At 32.4% G+C, this 20643-nt stretch overlaps 1 pseudogene; it reads left to right on the top strand.

The window, feature by feature from the left end:
• Nucleotides 1-3738: 3738 nt before the first annotated feature.
• Nucleotides 3739-20643, top strand: part of LOC131160994 (uncharacterized) — a 29104-nt pseudogene continuing 12199 nt past the window's right edge.

Raw genomic sequence — 20643 nt, 5'->3', positions numbered from 1 at the left:
AGAAAATATGTTTAACACTAAAAAGATCATATGTATGCTTTCTTTTAAAAAATAAGGGGAGGAATGAAGAAAAAAATTAATGAAAATTTGAACTTTATGCTTTGTAAGGGAATGAACCAATAAAAAATAATAAGAAATTGAATTTTATGGTGTTTAATAAAATAAACTCATATCTAATGCATGACCTTTCTCTAACAACAAAAACAAGAAGAAAAAGTAAATAAAAATCATAAATGAAACTGATAAAAATTTTACTACTAAGAAAAAGAAGGGCAAAAGACACTTGTCTCTCCTGTGGTTTGACAGAAAATTAGGGACCTCTCTTGAGGTTTAAAAAATTCCATTGACCTCCCTTGAGGTTTCAAAAGTGTCACATACCTCTGTCGAGGTTTGCCAAAAGGACAAATATTCCTTCAAAAGACATGTCTTTTGCAAAATACAAGGGTAGCTTTGTGTCGTTTTGGCAAACTTAATGGGAGGTCCTTGAAAATTTTGAAACATCGAGGGAGATCAATGTCCTTTTGTCAAGCTTAAGAGGTGGTAAATGTCTTTCACTCAAAAAAAAGACCTTTGAATTTGGAGAATGCAACTAGAAGCCCACCCACCCTCCTCGACCATCTTTCTTCTCAATAGCAAAAGGGTATAACTAAGTCACTAGTAAACTAAAAGAAACATTATCAAACTACACAATGAGGTTTGACAAATTAACATTGGTCTTCGCACATCCAAAAATATAATGACACTTACACCCTTATGTTAGTTGAACATCTCCTACAGAAACAGAAGTTCGTTAATCTGTTTCTTTCAGACATCTAATTGTGAAAAGATCAAAAGAAATGAGCCCAGTAGCGAAGCAAATACATTCACAGGCGTGCATCTTTTTCTCTAGTTGCATTTTCAATTGGCCAGCTTTGCATGGGATAACGTTGTGTTCTTATTGGAACTCATCCAAGAACAGCATATGGACTTTTCTTTTTGGCATTAGAACTTCCTCGACCTACCACATAGGGAGTCAAATTAAAAATGTCAAGCCATCATAGACCCTCAGCTGACAAAGGGGGTATGAGTATCATTAAATTTAAATTCAAGAGAGTAGAGTCATTTTTCAAATGCGAGGAGGTCTGCATTGTTTTGGCAAATCTCACGGTTGGATAACTTATTTTGCTCGTAAATAATTGCGAACAACAGCACCACAATTACACCTGCATCATGCTGGTCCACAAATACTCATTTCCTGGATTTCACTCTGGGAAACAGATGGACCATATTAGAAAGCTTACGAAAGGGATGTTGGCTTTTGGTATGTCGTCTGGTGGGATTGGACCTACACGTTCAACATCCTACCACAAAATCATGGTGTTCAATGAAATCCATAATATGCTTCTTAGAAGAAACAAAGATCCTGTAGTCAATATTTTTAGATTTCTTTCTGGTTTTGCCCATTTACGAAATATTTGATCAACATAAACCCATTATCAGGATAACCGCATGTTTTTGCTGAATGTGTGTAAGTTTTCCCTTTCATGTTACAGAACTACATGGTCGATGCAATATTTCTATGTAGGAGGAAGATGTTGGCATCATTGTGCATCATGTTCTTGGTGTAACTGACTCATTCAGGAAAAGGTAATAATTAGCATTCTAACATGCATCCAATATTGATGCATCTTTACTATAATAACATGCCATCCAAAATGGAATAAAATTTAAATTGTTAACTGACTTTTAATTCTGCTGGCTTTTAAGTTACACGCTAAAGTTTGGCATTAAAACTATCAATACGAATTGTGAAGGATATTGTGAATACTGTGTCATTTTCCATTATAATGATTATGCATACTCTGTTTACACTAACCTTCAATTATCCAGAAATAAGCAACTTAGAAGTGCGCCTGAAGCAAAACAAGAAGCCTTCAAGTCTCTGGTCTTAGATGTTGCAAGGCCTTTTCTGACTGGAAGAGCAGAGGGGTTTGCGAATGAAATAGAACTATTTCTTGCCTCAGGCTTGAATATAGAAGCCTATGATGAAGTTTATATGCAACAGCTGGGTTGGATAACTACTCCCAAGATCAATAGTGAGGATGCGCAAGGAGAATCCCATGAAGGCAAGCCTTTTGCTCCGTACTTGTATTTCTTTGATGACGACTTCGATGAGACTGATTGAACAATTCTTCGTGAATTTAGTAATGCTTTGTTTTATTTTCTTCTTTGTGAACCTTTCAGTACTTCGCGTATCAGTGCCTTCTTATTGGTAAAAACTTGATTTGGTTCCAAATGAGAAGCGTAAAATGTGTTAATGGTTTGCCAAAATTTTGAATTTATGGTTAAAATGTTTTGATTTACGGCAGTATTGATACTGAAAAAGGTGGGTTAATCTTGCTTTTAGTAATTCTTGAATTTAGGGTGTCAATAATTTAATTGCAGTATTTCAATAGACTTAAAATTTGCAAGCATTGGAAGATTACATTTTAGATAATCAAGTTTTGATCTAGATTTTTTTGTATTGGCCAAAAAATTAGTCTCAATGATTTAAGAAGCCATGTTGATGCACAGCTCATGATTCAAGATGAAGACTCTTAACAAACACTAAGCTTGCTATAAATATTTTTAGTTTCTTTTGCATTCAAGAATGCATAAGAGATTCCTTTAAAATTTTTGTAGGCATTAGAGGTGGGTCTTGGAACTTTTTTTCTTTCTTCTCCCTTTGGTTTTCTATGATCTTAATTTGATTTAGGTTTCAAATGGTCATTGCCACAATATTAACCGAGTAGTTTTGTGCTTCTACCTCAACGTTAAGGTTATGAATGTGTGAGATTAATGCATCACCAAATGGTTTAAGGAAGTAATCCACTTTCAAATTGTTCATTACTGAGTGGATTGGTTTCAATTTTAAATTACATTTGTATATATCGCTACAAAACTGTGGTGTATTTTTCCTTTTTCTTTCCCGAAAGATGGAGCGAGTTAATTAATCAATATTTCGGATTGTGATATATGAATTATAATGCATATTTTCCGTAAGAACGCATGTTGGTGATGATGATATTTCCTTTGTATGAGAAATGTGTATTGTGTTTTTTTTTCTTTTTATTTTTTAAAAATTATCCTATCATTTTATGTGTACTTACGTACATACATAAATATATTACGAGCTCATTAATTAATTATTTTCAGGATACTAAGCGACACGTGTTGATGTGACAAATAATCAAATTTAACGTGTTAGAACTGTTCATTCAAAAATTTGGAAACATATGTTAAAAGAAAGCATTCCTATCACTAGATTTTATCATACTTTTCATTCAAAATTTTATTTCATTCTCCCATTTTATGCCACAACGTAAACATGATGTAAAAAATATTGTATATTACACAATATTTCAGCACCGAAAAGTTCACTTCACTAATTAAACTAAACACGTAAAGTTTTTACTTTCAATTAATTCAATTTTATTCATATTTCAATTTGGGCCATAAATGTATATACTTAAATAAAGTGTAATATGCAGCTATATTAAATTTCACTAGAATCTATCGAAATTGAAAAATTGAAACCAGTACTCCCAAACACGATATTTCCTAGTATTTGAGTGCTTAACTATAGATTTATATAGATTTAGATAAATATGACATACAGATTCAAATCTAATAGACAAAACTTGAACTCATAATTACACCTCAAACAATTTTTTAAGCCAAACGTTTGATATATATAATGTAAGAATAGTATTGTGCGAAATGGAACTAGAAATAAGAACGCAGTATGGTATTGGTGATGATGATATTTTCGGTGTAAGAGCAATATATACTAATTTCTTCGGTATTTTCTCCCCTTAAATATAAAATTTAAATGTCTTTCTATTTTTATTTTATTTTATTTTTGAAATTATTCCGTTACTATGCATACATACATACAACACAAGAGCCCATTAATTAGTTATTTTCAATATACTTAGTAACACGGTATTTGATGTGACAAAGAATTGAATTTAATATTTTTAAAATAATAATCCAAATAACTCAAACCTCATTTTTTTTTTTTTTTAAACAAACATTGAAAAATGTTGTACATTACACAATATTGTGCGGTGAAAATTAAGTATTTCGCAATAAAAAAATTATGACAATGAAAACCCTAATTAGTATTGCAATTTTTTTCATCTCAAATTTGGATAATAATCAACAAATAAGCAAAAACAGCTTTGATAGTCAAGAGATATAATATAGAAACAAATGCCTTAGAAAACATAAAACATAAAACTCACTTACATATCATTCAATTTTTATTAAATGTTTTGAATAATCGCACTTATTGAACAATAAAAAGAAACGTAAAATTTTGAAAACTATATACTTAATTATAAAACTACTACGAAATTCATTGTTTGTTACTCAACTTAAGTGCTTTTCATTGACCTGCCAAAAACAAGGACCTTCTTCTGCAAAGACTCTTCTTTCTGCCCTCTCAAACAAAAATCTTTTGTCTTGAAATACTTCAAGAGAAGGGAGCCATCGACCATCGAGATGAAAAACTTCAATGTTGCGTCGAAGCCCATTTTGCTTTTATTTTCTGAGAACAAATGAATTGATATGAAAATTTTAGGTATGAGCAAGTTTATATAGGGTTGGAGTAGCTGCAAAAAATTGACACTTGTAGTATTCTTAATATTTTTACTATTATTCCATTCTATAATTAGTTTTTTCCTTATTTGTTGTCATTGATGATACGAAAAATCTTTCTTTTTTAGGCCTCCTATAATAACATGAAAACTTTAATGTGCATTCTCTATTGTTTTTTTAGGTAAATATTCTAATGGCAATAAAACAAACTTATATTAGTTAAATGTTATCAATGCATTTAGATTATTAAATTTCTTAATTAATAAATTTCTATAGTAAGAAAATGTGTTCGTCAAGAAAAATACCTAAATTAAATGCTTATCACACTTTTTAAGACTATTCATATTAAAATTCAATTTTGATGCTTTGTGATTTATTTTGTAATAATATTTAGAAAAAAATATGAGGGTACGCTTGGAGTATATTCAAAACATTTTCAATGATATTTCATCTCAAAAAATTTCATGCATCATGTCAATATATTTAAATTATTGGATTTCTTAGTTAATAAATTTCTATATTTGGGAAATGTGTTCGTCAAGAAAAACACCTAAACTAAATGATTGTCACACTTTTTAAGAATATTCATATTCAAATTAAATTTTGATATTTTGTAAATTATCATATAATAATATTCATAATATGTTAGATAAAATATGTGGATACATTTGAAGTATATCCAAAACATTTGCAAAAATATTTTACCTCAAAAGTGACGTATCAATATATTTAAATTATTGAGTTTCTTAGTTAATAAATTTCTATAGTTGGGGAAAGCATTCTTAAAAAAAAAAAACCTAAATTTAATGCTGGTCACACTTTTTACGACTATTCATATTAAAATTTTATTTTGATAATTTGTATTTTTATCATCTAATAATATTCAAAATATGCTAGATAGAATATGGGTACACATTTAGAGTCAATTCAAAACTTGTTTAAGAATATTTTATCTCGAAAATTTCACACAACATAAAAAAAAAAAATTATGAGAGCGTGAAAAATGCAATTTCCTATCAAAAGAACTTTCAAACAATTTAGGAGAGCATGATTAAAAAATAATTATTTTCCTGAAACTAACTCAATATTTTCAATTCTAACTTTTCAAGAAAAAATTTAAAAATAGAAATATAATTAAAAGGAAATTCTATTAAATGAACTAATTAAGTTGAAATGTATAGGAAAACCATAATTTCAAAATACTTAATGAGATACCTAAAATACTAATTGAGAAGGTAATTTTAATAAATTTTTTATTAACATTTTACCATTTGGGTCTTCATAATGTACTATGGTGACCTTTTTTATCATTAGCGCTAGCGATGAAGCATGTGCAATGTGTTCATATTAATTTAAACACAAATAATAATAATAATAATAATAATAATAATATTTTATTAATTAAGTCAATTGAATTTTTCTTTTTGGGTCAATTGAAAGTTTGCATTGAGTATGAATTGCACAACAAGAGTTAGCTCATCTTCCACCTTATACCTCTTTTCACTTAATTTAGATCCACAATTTTAACTTTCAATCTTTGTGTAAAAACATCTTTTATTTTTAAAAATATTATTCACTTAATGTATTAAAAAATTACACTCCAGGTGTAATAAGATTTTTTAGTTGAAATTATTTATGAAATTTGCTTACTATTGAACATCAAATAATATTATTATAGAAAATAATTATAGACACTTTCTAAGGACTTGTTTGGTTGTAGAAAATAGTTTTCATTTTTCATTTTAGTTTTCCAAAAAAGTAAAAAAAAAAAAAATAAACTAATTTTCATTTTTTAACATTTATATGAAATAAATGAACAATGATAAACAAAATTTCCACCATTTTCTTGTGAAAATAGTTTAATTTATCATTTCTAATTTTTTAAATAAAAACAAAAAATACTACCTTATTTTCAATTTTATTAATTTACATATAGAAGTTTGGAAATAACTTTTCATTATTTTTCTAAATTTCTAACTTTTATTTTGTGTATGGAAGCATGGAATTCAGAGATTATACTTCAATATGTTTGGATTATGCATAAAGTTTCTTCTAAATACACACAAATCTAAAATTCAAGTCTCAAAATATGTGACTTTAGCTATAACCTCCAAAAATCTTTTAGAAAATTGGAAAAACAAATTGTCTTTCTGTATTTATTTTTAAATCTAGAAATACAAAATGGAATTTTTTTTTTCACATTTAAACTAATTCTTTATTTTCTAACTTTTTAATAGAATCTCAAAAAGCTAAAAAATATGCTAATTTTATAATTTTTGAAAAAATAAAAAATAAAAAATAAAAAGCATCTTCCACAGCTAAACCCACCCTTATATTTAGGCACAAAAATTATCATGTTCATATAAACATATACTTTTCTTTCAAATCATTAATAACTCCATACACGTAATTAAATATGTAGATACATATACTATAAAAATCATCCTTAGGCATGTTAGTCGTAAGTCATGTGTTTGTTAGCTGTAAGTCATGTTTATCCCTATGACTAGGTTATGCGGTCCAAAAACTGGACTTAACTGACTGATCGGTCAAATTAAATCAACATACATCATCATTAAGTGAAATTTTTTCTATTAAATCCTAATCCGAAACCAGGTATGCACTCAGGAGAAATCTACAACGATATATAATCACTTTGTAAATAGTATGAGTACACTCTGATCCGTTTAAACTTTAAGTTATGGTATCGAGTATTTGTAAATATCATTTTTACTCATATTTTCGTGAAATACGTAGCGTAAAAATCAACTCATGTCATATTTACTCATATTTTCATAAAACATGCAACATATAAATAAACTTATGTCACACAATTTTCATGTTAAAAATATTTTTTTCAATAGAAATTAATGCTATAAAATACCCGAGGGGTTTAGAACATTTCTTAATTCAAAAATAAACACAAGTATATTAAAGATAAACCTCGTATAATTAAATATGCGTAAAAATAAATTTGGGAGAATTTTATGAAAATAACTAACAAAATCAAAATTTACTTACAAATAAACTCGGGTATAAATTTTAAATAAAAATTTAACATAATCAAATTTACTTACCCTCTACTTAACCTTATGATACGATCACAATGAATATCTCAAAAAAATGAGATCGAAAAGAGTGAGTGAGTGAGAATTTTAATTATAACAAAAAATCTCCCTCTACCACTAATTCTTTCACTCACTAATTATTCTCTTCTTTTGGAAATTTTTTGTGAAAAATGAAGGTTGAAAGTTTCATATTTATAGAAAAATTTTGAAAAAGAAAATAGAATTTGTAAAAGTATGGGGAGAGAGGTGAAATTATATTTTTTAAAAAAAATAAATGAATGAGTAAGGAATGAGCATGAGATGAGCATGTAATGAGCTTAGGTTGGGAGGTATGAGATGAGGATGGGGTACATGTGGGGAAAATGGGGGTGATTGCTGACACTCTCATTTAATTAATTTACTTAATTAATTAATTAATTAATTTTTTTTTAAATTATTATTATTATTATTATTATTACTATTGTTATTTTTTTTAAACTACATTTTAGTATATGATAGTTCTGGTGCAACCCCAAGAGAAAGGGTGAATTGGGTATTTAAAAATTTGTTACCTAGGTCTACAAATTTTAATAACAATATAATTTAGCCTAGGGTCAGTCTATGCAATCATCAAACAAGCATACATGTGCAGTAAATATAAATTACAAAAATGTAAAGAACATGCACAATATCTTATCGGGGTTCGGCCAACTGTGCCTACGTCCCCGCCTTGACCACACTAGCACAAGGATTATCATTAAAATGCTCTCTTAACCGGGAGGAGCGGCACCTATATAATCAAGTCAATTCAAGGGGCTGACCTCAACTGACATGCCTTAACAGGATGGCGCACCTAACTTTCCGAACTGGGTCTAAGCTAATCCGGAACTAATCCACAGGGCTAGTCTTCCTTTTCAGGCTCGTGCCTAGAATACAATATGTATAAATTGTTTGTACAAGTAAATGCGCTTCAACACAAGTAGATGTGTGCACCAATATAAGTAGATGTGTGCACCAATATAACTCAGTCAATAATGCAAGCACGAATGATATGTAAATATGCTCAGTGCTCTAATGTGTGCTAAACACTCAATCACATATATATTTCCAGTTCAGATTTAGAGTGTATATCTAAGCAAGATTTGAAACACACTATTTGAATTTTTCAAAATTAGGTCAGGGCTTCAAATATGCTAAGTAAGATAAATCAAACAAACTCAATAGGATATTTCAATGTATAAAGCACAATGAAGTTGTTTGAAAGACTAGTTTTTGTAAAGGATTTTTGCACACAAAATTTAGGTTTAGATAACTTGCAACAATGATGCAAGAACCAAAACCCTTAAAGTTTTTCCACACTAGATTTATCAAATGAAATCGGTGGAAGAACTTTAGGCTATACTCTCAAGTAAAATCAATTAATCAATATATCAAGAGAGAGTATATGCTAGAGAGATTTAAGCACAATAGCCTTATAGAGATACTCACAAAGTTTAGAGAAAGAGAATGAAGAGTATGTGAGTGTTTACAAGAAATATTTGGCTAATATAGGGTTTCTAGGGTTTTGAGAGTTGAGAGAATTTTTGCCCTAATCAAGTTTGCTAATCCTTACTAATTAAGACAAATGAACTGAAGAACACTCGGGTGCCCAAAGGAAATACGTTCAAAAGAGGTTCGGTTGCTAGAAACTAAGTCAACATGTTGACTCTGATTGGTCGCCCAAGCCGCTTTACACGGCATACCGAACCCTCTCAACCTTTTTAATTTTAAGTTCATATTTTAGCCAATTGCAATTCCCTTGATATAAAGATGAAAATGGGGACTTTTTGTGCATTTAGAGACCTAAGGACTTTCTATTCTACTGGGAAAAATCCCTAAGATTTGTGTAGGTACCGAAAGTCCAACTGTGGTCATTTTGAGCATACCTACCTACCATGCATGATGTAAATTATTACAAGTCATACACGCGCATGGTTCATAATAAATTACATCCCAGAATGAAGAGATAAATACATAAATACAAATACAACACAAAAAGCTTCATTCTTCGGCACGAACACCACATGCCATCATGATATGTCTTTCAGTCCAAATATACGTGCACGGTGAACCTGCATACAATTCTCAGTACAATCATTAATACCAAGAGTATTTATCATAATCAAAACTGGGCGTGACCAATGTGGTCAACAATATATATATATATTGAAAATGAATTAAGTTTGAATTTCAAAAACTCATGTCGGTCCCATAAAACTTCGAGACCCAAGTGAGTCCTACATAACTCCAATAGTTCTCACACGGTCTTATGAGTCCTACACAACTTCGGAACTTATGTGGACCCCACACGACTTCATGACTCATATGAGCCCCATATTATTATTATTATTATTATTATTATTATTATTATTATTATTATTATTATTATTATTTTTACAAATTATGTCAGTCAAAATATTATTTTATATATATGTACTTATTTGCGTGTACTAGCATTACCTACCCTATTTATCTTATGAAATTTCATTTTGACCAACTCAACCTCTAGGGAGCGACTGAGCCACAATGGTCTCTAAGCACTCGCTAAAACAATATCTTTCTTAGACATCAAACATAAAATCAATGATCTTACAAAAAAGCACCTCTGTATTGATATTAACTTAATGATCATTTTTATTATTTTATTATTATTATACTTTAATCGTATATATATTGGGTCATTACACGACAAATGCGAGACTCGATGAGGGCAACAACTACGAGGACAAATATGATTGGATAGAACTTGATATAACTTTGTCGCAATACATGTGCTACTCAATCACACACTAAGCAAAATTTTTTCTTTTTTCAAATTGGTCTAAATTTTTAAATACCCAAAGCATGCCTATAATTGTCCAATAATTACCAAGGTAATTAAAATAAAATGTTCTTTCTTTATATTTAAGAACATGAAAAGTTTGCAATTTAAAATTTAAAATTATTTAATAAAATTTAAATAAAATATAATTTAAAGTTATAATAAATTCAATTTTAGACGTGAAATATGTGATGCCAAACATTGCCCAACTCTTGCCCATCGTATCTATTATTGTTTTTCTAATTAATAACTAAGAAGGAAAAACTTAGGAGTCATTTGGTATAATTGTAGAAAATTATGAATATAAAAATCGAAAATGAAAACTAAAAAGCAGAAATAGAAACTAAAAATATTATAATATGAAATTAATTATTTATAATTATTTTACTTAATTATTATTTTGAAAAATTCTCTTTACAAGAATAATCTTATTATGCATGACTATTGAAAAATAGTAAAAATATTTTGTAATGACCTTTACTGTTTTTATTTTTTAGAAAATTTATGAATATTTTTATTTCAATTATATTTTAAATTCCTATGATAATTTTATCCTAATTTTAATTAAAAAATTACATATAAAATTAACTATTTAATCTAAAAAATTAATTATGAACATGGAAAATATTTTGACAAGAAGTTGTTAAGGTAACTGAAAAATATTAAATTTAATTTTAAAATTTTAAAAATAATAAAAATTAATAAAAAAAGAGAAAATTTATACCATAAAAATACATATTTTTATAATTTATTTTTAATATATAGAAATAAAAATAGAAAATAGAAAACGGTAATGATAATATAAAACGATAGAGGATGGTTAGAGGTACTCTGTAGCCTTGTGTCCCGAACCCGAATCCGAACCCGTATTTGGATTACAATTTGGTCTGGAAAACGGGTGGTGTTTTGGCGGCGAAACATGAGCTAGGATGCCAGTAGCTGTTCTTCCTCGTCCGGCGCCACCGTCGCCTGCCCCATCTGCCTCGGCCCTGTTACTCAGGAATCCTATTTGGATCGCTGTTTCCGTACTCTCTCTCTCTCTCTCTCTCTCTCTATGTGTATATCTATATGTATGTATAAATTTTGGCGACTGTATCTTGAATTGGGTATTTTTAAGGCTAGATTCTTTATTTTAGGCGAAAATTTTTGCACTGTGTGTGTTCGTTTTGTTGGACATTGAATCATACTAGTTTGTTTTAGTCGGCTTGAGGGCACAAATTCATCAAATGAATGGGTTCTTCGCGCAAAGCGATCACGACGAGTGGAAATCTAAGAAGCATCGATGCTTCAAAACCCCTTGTTGAATTCCGAAATGTATCGGACGAGGGTAATTGAACAAGATTAACAACTTGAACAAGATAAAAACTAGGTAAAGAAAAGAAGGTTGAAGTTGAACAATATAGAAAATAAGTATCAAATTACTAATATTATCAAAATAAAAACAATTTTTTTAAAATAAAACATTGACCGTATCAAATTATTAATTAATGTGTATCATGATTCTTTATCATTATCATCCTTATTATGATCTTAACCCCCACTCTTAACATTGCTAATTGAGATTGATTTACGAAAGGGGAAAAAAAAAAGAGGTAAAAGGAGAAGAAAAGTACAAAGATTAAAATATTTTTAGCCATAATAGTTGTGTTTGTAGCGGCCTTTACCTAATGGTAGCGATCCATAATGGCTGGTATGGCTGTGAGTTTTCTTCATACAATTTGGCAATGTGTAAATGGTATCAGGACCCCAAAAAATCCTTTACCAATTGTAGCTCCCATTTAAAAGTTAAAATTATGTTTACCACCGATGGTTGGATCAATGATAATAGATCTGTTGTAAGGACATGCAAAGGATGGTCCTTTGCACCATGCCTTGGAAAGAATCCTTAGCATGGGGGGAGAGAGTGCTTTTTTGTAAAATTAACCATTTACGTTTGATCATTATGGCTTAACCCCAAAGCTTAGAGCGCTACTAGATGAAGTTGATGTTTGACCACCAGCATGTCTATCTTTGATCATCCTAGTCCAACACTCCAAATTTGAAGTTTAGGGCCCTATCAGTTGATGCTTGCTTGAGCATACTATTGACCTTATCCCCTCTTGTGTGTAGGTAAATAAGCTTCTAAGCCCTAAAAGCCCAAACATGCCTAAACATGTTGTGTCCATGTCAAGTCTTGTCTGAGTCTCGTGCTAGTTTCTTAGATGGAAACCAAAAAATGAAATTACTCTACTTCACAAAATTCTTAACTTGTATATGAATGACAAAATGAGCTTATTTTTCCAATGCTATTCATTATACATTGTAGTATGATTTTTCCAATGTTGTTTAATATGTTTCAATGTTTGCCAAATGAAGTCTCTATTTTTATTAGAAAATTTTAATTAAACTGTCCAAGGCACCCAAAAACATGTTCTTTGTTAAGGCCTTATATGCATTGTTGACCCATAACCTAATTGCTTAAGCTTTTAGATAAAGTGGTAATTTAACATGACAGTAGAGGCAGGTGCCAAGTCCTTTTTGGTCCTTGGACAAGAAGAGGGTCTTCACTGACAGATCCTTTTACTGGAAACTTTTTCTTTGAGAGTTAAACAATGTTCGCTTCCCTTCGTCTCAATTATGGAAGACAGCAGCCCCTAATAAGGTTGCCTTTTTAACCTGGGAAGTAGCTCATGGTAAGATCTTGACGCTGGACAACTTGCAGTGAAGGGAGTTCTCCATTGCCAACAGATACGCCCTTTGCATGGCTGAGGCAAAATCAGTAGACCATATCCTTCTCCATTGCCCCTGGACTAGAAATATTTGGAATGTGGCTTTGACTCTAATTGGACAACGGTGGGTTACTGCTAGATCTGTTGGATGGCAGTCTGGGCCTGGAGAGTGGAGAGGGATTTTTGCAACAAAGAAAAAGAGGAAGGCTTTGTCTTTCCTCCTGTTACAATTTTCTGGTGTGTTTGAAAAGAGAGGAATAAAATAGTTTCCAAAAATTCTATCCCAACACTTCAATTCAGCAAAGAGCAGTAGTTTGGGTGCTAAGGCCTGATATACATTGTTGGTCTGCTCTACCTAACAGCTTAAGCTTTTAGGTGATTGTGTTTTAACAACTCCACCAAATGGTGTTCAAATGGCCTTGTAGTGGATCATCTCAATGAATAATAGAGCTTAGCTTATGCTTTATATTGCTCACTGCACTTCTAGAAGCAACCTGGGTGTCCTACATTTAATAGACATGTCAAGATGTTGGAAATTTGCATATGCAGAATATAAACTTCTAGATAATATTTTAAGAAGGAATGAATTTAGAGAGACAGTGTAGAGAAACAGTGTAGAGAAATAATTAGGAAGAAGAAAATGTAAATTTTGATTTTCCTGTTGGTTTTTATATAAAAATCAAATGCCTTTCTTTTAGAATTCTGTATATATGAGTTGGAATCTAAACCATTAGACTATACAACTTTCGATCAATATAAGGAATTCTGGACGTTTCAGTTGTTGGAATGTCTGTATTGCTTGCTATAGATCTTCAATCATACGGTACATCTCAGCCATATTTGCTTGCTGGCTTGTATTTCCTCCACCCTGAATTCTTACACGTCTTGGCATCCTGCAATTCAGGATCTTTCTGGTATCACTGGTGCAGCATTGGGCAGTAAAAGTTGATGTGTAGTGACTGAATATGGAATTCCAACAGCTATATAACAAAATGTTGGCTGCAGACACAGAGTTATTGAAGAGGGAATGAATGAGTTTCTAGGGTTTGTAATCACGAAAGAAAAAAAAAAGTCTCAAATATCTGAAAATTTATTAGTTATGAAAAGCTGAATCTATAGCATTATAAGAACCGTAAAATCCCAACCCTTATGTGGCTTTTGGTTTTTAGGATTTAGTATGCCTTCTGGCATTGTGTTTCGTGGGAATCATAATACTTGGATTATAGGATATCTGTGCTTAGTTTAGAATTATATTATTGATATATTGTCGGTAATGCGGCATTTCCGTGTTTGGTTTATTCATGAGAATGATGATAAAATAATGCCCTCAATGCTTCTAAAAAAAGAAATACTTGTGCATAGTATTTAGCACAAAATTCAATAAGTAAAAATTCAACTTGTGAAAAGGAGCGTTTTTAACTCTAGGCGTCGTATGACTGATTCATGCTTGTTTATCGTATATACCTTCGTATTACATTTCTCTTTTTAGAATCCCCGTGAGTTTGGCACAGATGCTTGAGAAATTTAATGAGGGATTTCTTATGGTTAAGTGGGGAGAGGGTAGTAGAGATCATTTGGTAGGATGGGAGAGTATGTGTAGGCCTAAGAGGGAGGGAGGCTTGGGTCTTGTTAACTTGGTGTCTGAAAACATCTATTTGGTGGGGAAATGGTTGTGGTGCTTTTTTTTAGAAGCTAATTCTCTTTGGCATAAGGTAATTCACAGTAAGTTTAGAATACTACAAAATGGGCAGGATGCTAAAGCAAGAACTAATACTACTTATTTGCATCCTTGGAAGTTTGTTTCTTAAATTTATGATTATTCCCTTCCTAAAAGCCAATGGGAATGGGGAGCGAATTTGCTTGGGTGGGGGACATGCCTTTGCCTATTACATTTCCTCGTCTTTCGGTTATCTATTCTTTATGAAACCCCCATTTCTACATTTCTTATTTTTCAAGGAGATAGAGTTTCTTGGAATTTCCATTTTGAGAGAAATATTAATAAGAGAGAGATAAATGAGTTGGCCCATTTAACTAGGTTACTCGATTATTTTCATGCTCATTTGGGGACTGGTTGAGGGTTTGGAGCTTAGATGCATTTGGGGATTTCTCTTGTAAATCCTTTTTCTCTTACTCGACTCATGACCGTATTGTGGATATATTTGTTTTGTATCCAATGATTGAGGACCAACTTATGTTTAGTGGATTGTATTACTCTTGTATGTGGCGGGTCGTTCTCGCGATGGTGGTCTCTCTCGTGCATTCACCCCTTCTCCTCTCTCTCTTGTCTATTACAGTGTTATTAGTCAAGTGTGATGGTAGGGGTTCTCTATATCTAAATTGAAGGGAAATCCTTTGATTTGAAGCTAGATAAGGTAGGGAAGGTTGGAGCTCTGTTTGTTCCTGAGAAGAATCAGAAGTGCAATCGATGGGTTCAACACTTTTTAGGAGAAACTTTATGGTTTTCTCATGGGTTCTTAGATCTTGCTGGTAGTTTGGGCAAGGGATTTCAAAGAGTTAGGGTGGGTTATGTTGATTATTGGTTGGGGATTCATGTAACTAGGGCAAGGAAATTCTTGGAATTAGGACATTGATAAAGTGGAAAGAAGTATTCCATCTTTGTTCCTGAAGGGCTGGAATGGGAAGGGTGGTCTCGGTTTAGGGATGGCTTTGTTGCTTTGGAGAGTTCTTGTCGGTCAAGCTTGAATGTAGCATATAGCAAAAACATCAACGGAAATCGCTCATGGAGCCAGGTTGCTGTTGGAAGATAAGGAGTGGTGGAGGTCGATCAACTTGTAAGAGTATATAGGAGATGGTTGTGCTTGTTGTGGGGAAAGTTCGCAAGAGGAGTTCATTGAGTTAGCTTCTCAAGAACAATCAACATCGTTGAAGGCTATGTTACCGGTAGAGTAGTTGAAAACAGAGGCGACTAGGGTTTCTCATGTGTACGACGAGGAGAAGAAGAGTGAGGTAGCTAGGGTTTCTTGTATGGAAGGTAGGTTGATGATGATAGAGTGGGCTGAGCTTGGCTTATTATCAATTCACATTGATTTGCGTTGGCTATTTGAAAATAATAAAAGGGCCCAAAAGCACATTTGATTTAAAACTACACTTGGGTAGTAGGGAAGCTTTGTTAGAAGAGTAGATATACCACTTAACTGGGAAGGTCCAAGAGTCTCTATAGTTCCTTGAACAGAAGGGGAGCTTGTGATCAAGGTATCTCTTCACGTACGATCAGGTAGGATACGGGGGGTCATTGTTCTTCAAATCTACAACAAATCGAACGGAGTCCATCTCCGAATGGTGTACAAGGTGATCCACTATTTTGTTCTTCTTCTAATAGCATCTTTGATGGCCATAATGAAGGGTGCCCCGACAAAGGTAAAGTGTAGAAGACCGAAGGAGGAAGGTGTGGTATGTATGTTGCTTCTCCTGGGCTGGAAGGAAATGGCAATAGGGGTATCTCTAGGATTTGAATAGGGCAATCTGGTTCTAAGAATTTTAGTTCTTGTGATCTTGAGAATCAAGATTTCATTTTTGGTTTAGTAGGAAATCAAGTTGGACAGGGAGTCTATTTGAATAGTTGAGGAGTGGTAAGGTGTATGCTTGTCGTAAGAAAATGCAAATGGGTTTTGTGGGGAGGAAATGTTTTGAAGATAAGCGAGAATTTGTTGGTGAGAAAACATATAAATTTATAAGGAGAGATCCCAAAGGGGTATTAACTATACGAGAAGAGCCAATCGAGGAGAGGGTAAATTTGAGTAAGGAAAGTAAGAGATGGGAAGATGTTGCGAATGAGGACAGTATAGATGGTAATGATTTTGAATGCGAAAAAGGTTTGCTATTGGACCATATTTGGGAACTGTGTGGATATTCCTCTGATTCTTCCATTGATCATCTTGGAGATTTAACTAGATTTAACTTATAAGGATGGAATTTTGCCTACTCCCGTTCTAGACGAAATTTTTGAGAAGGACATTCAAATTGAGAGGTTGTTGAATGACTTGGCCTCATGTTGTCTAATCAAGGAGGTATGAAATTAGGCTTGATTGTGAAAAATCTAGGGTGAAAAAGGGCCAGAGGGAGTTAGCTAATTTGAAGTCTTTGGTGAACCATGATGGGAAGGGTTTAAAGAAGGGATTCCTTGGATGATTAGCTGTTGCTATTTTTTGTTTTCGTTCTGTTTTTATTTATTTATTTTACTGCAAGGATTTTGTAAACATGCTTTGATTGTACATTTCTACCTTAATCCATCTCCTTTTATTATGAAAAAAAAAATCCAATAATCTGGAATGGCAAAGCTCCCTCTAAAGTAAAATCTTTCATATGGACTGCAATACTTGAAAGAATCAACACCATTGATTTGCTCCAGAAGAGAAGACCTAATAAAGCCTTGTCACTGGACATTTCTGTCCTTTGCTTTAGAGGAGAGACTTGTGCAAATTTGTTTCTTCATTGCCTTTTAACAAGGGCTATTTGCAATAAATTATTTAGTATATTTGGTGAGAATTAGGTTTGCCCCTCCCCATTGAAGGTGTTTTGTACAATCACATATAGAGGTTTTGATCAAGGAAAGGATAGGAAAGCTTTATAGTGATGTGCTATTATGGCAATTATTTGGTGTGTTTGGTTGGACAGGAATCATAGAATTTCAAAGGTGTGGCTATGTCTAATAATTTGCTTTGGAGTAGAATGGTGTATTTTGCGTTGTTTTGAGTGTCGGTAAAATGGATTCGTCTGCCTATCTCTTTGGAAGACATGCAGTGGGACTGGTTGGCTCTATTGCATTGATTTGGTTTAGGTATAGTCTGGAAGTTCAGTAATTATTCTCTTTTGATGTAAAGGGAGGATTTTATTCTCCCTGTTTTCTTTTTCCTTTTTTTTATTTTCCTTGTACATTCTGCCCTTTCTAATAAATTTTCTTTGTTTATCCAAAAAAAACAATAATTAAAATATGAGGATGATGATGAGGGAAAAATAGTTGTGGAGATGGAGAGAGAGAGGGAGAGGTAATTGAGATTGGGAATGACATAAACATGCAATGGCATTTTTTGGACTTTAAGAATATAACTAGGGTGTTTTTTTGTCACTTCATACTTTTTCATGGCTCACACAGGTTAGGAATCACTTTCAAAGTGAGAATAAGGATGCTGACATTAAAGAGCTTTGAGACAGCTGATTTTTTTGAAACTTAAACTTAGTCCTTGGAATGTGGAGGCTTTCAATGATGTGCACTTTTGGGAAAATAAAAATTTACAAGATCTATGTGTCTTAGATCCATTTACTGAGGAGGAGCCTCTCTTAGAAGAATTGGTGAGCAAATGGGTCCAGTTGTCTAGGCAATTTGAGTAGGTCCTCTAGAGGGAAGAGGTCTATTGGCAGCAGAAGTCTAGAGCAAATTGGGTTAGAGATGGAGATTGTAATGCAAGACTCTTTGATCAAGTGGTGAGTGGGAGGAGGAGGAATTTTATTAAAGAATTATAGGATGAGAGGGGCATGATCATGGTCTTAAGTTTCCACGAAATTGTCAAAATTTCCATCAAAATTTCCGATTTCCGTCACCCTCGAAATCGAAATGACAGTAGATTTCCGTCTTGCATAATTTCCATCGAAATCTCAACGAATCATCCGAAATTTATCGAAATCTCGAAATTTGTCAAAATTTTAACCATACAATGAAATTTTATCAGAATTCAAATGAGAGATTTAAGAGTGAAGTGAAATTTCTCTTTTAATTTATTTTATCGAAGCAAAAGATTATTACAAGTTTTTTTGAAATTATATGAAAAAATAAACTTACAGTAACATTTTTTTAGCCATTCATGTCTACATTATCATTATTTGTATAAGAAATAATATTTAAATTATTTATGAATTTCATTTGTATTAACTGAATATGTTTAATGTGCATTATCTTACAAATATGTTTGATACACATAGTATTTTACAACTTTTCCACCTCATACAAAACAAAGATGTATTTAATTTGTAATATATTTATCCTAAAACTTATATAATTATTATTATGTTTGTTAACCATTTCTAAAGTTTCGCAAAAAATTCCATGCTTTACTACTAATTTTCGTTATTTTTTCAAATCGAAATCGAAATTGACACCAAAATCGAAATTTAAGACCTTGGGCATGATTGATAGGGATCTTGATTACATTGCTAGTATAATTAATGATTATCAGAGGAGTCTCTTTATTGAAGAGGATGGAGGCAGGGTTGTGGTTGAAGGGTTGGATTGGTGCTTTATTCCCTCTAAAAGAGTAGAGTGGATTGAGAAATCTTTTGAGAAGGAAGAGATAAGAAGCATTGTACTTGATTTGGACAGAGAGAGCTCTTGGGCTAGATGGTTTTTCTTTGGCTTTTTGTAACGATGGTTGGAATTTATTGAAGGATGATCTTCTGAAAATTTTTGGCGAACTTTTCATAATTGGATTGTGGGTAAGAGCATTAATTCAGTTTTTATTGCCTTTATCCCCAATCAGTCTTAGGACCCCTAGTTATGGTGTTATCTGGGGGATTGGCTATTGTATTGGTGGGTGCTATCTCTCACGGCTTGGTGATAGAACAATTATAGATGTTGCTTTGATAGCTAATAAGGTTGTTGAAAATGCCATCATAAGAAATAAAAGGGGTTTGGTTATGAAATTGGATTTTGAAATGGCTTATAATCGAGCTTATTGGGGTTTCTTCGATGAAAAGGTTTTGGAGCTGGATGGAAGAAATGGATTAGGGGTGCCTTTTGTCTATGGCCTTGTTTGTGCTAGTGAATTGGGGGTTGGGGTGGTGGTGCTAAACCTAGTTTAGCGCCTCTATGGGCCTAAGGTAGGGATATCCTCTCCTTTTTCCTATTCACTATTGCAACTGACACTTTGAGGAGAATGATTGATAGAGGGGTACATAGAGGTTTCGTGGAGGGATTTAAGGTGGGCCAAGAGAGCTTACCGGTTTTGCATTTGCAATTTGCTCACAACACTGTTCTGTTTCTTTTGAAGTATATGGGTAGGTTTTCCAATTTGTTAATTAATCTCCAACTATTTGAAAAAGTGTCTTGTCTTCGAATCAACTTCTTTGAGAGTGACACCATGGGTATTGGGATCAACACGAGTCCTTTTTCTCTAAGTTTGTTGGTTGTGGTGTTCTGAGTTGGTTTATCACCTATTTAGCTCTTTCCTTAGGTTGTAACCTTGCTTCTTTTTTTGGGATTAAGATTTTTAGAGAGTTGCCAAGCAGTTGGATATGTGGAAAGGTGGTTATCACTCTTGGGGGTCGCATTACTCATATATGGTTTTGTGTCTTCTATTCCCTATTATTGCCTCTCTTTTTGAAATTCATATAGGAATGGGCTAGAGAAATTGATAAGAGATTTCTTGTGGTTGGGAATAAGTAAGCACTATAAGGA

The sequence above is a fragment of the Malania oleifera genome, chromosome 7, assembly GCF_029873635.1.
Source record: "Malania oleifera isolate guangnan ecotype guangnan chromosome 7, ASM2987363v1, whole genome shotgun sequence".
In the NCBI taxonomy this organism is placed as follows: domain Eukaryota; kingdom Viridiplantae; phylum Streptophyta; class Magnoliopsida; order Santalales; family Ximeniaceae; genus Malania; species Malania oleifera.
This window is presented reverse-complemented; position numbering and strand designations above follow the sequence as displayed.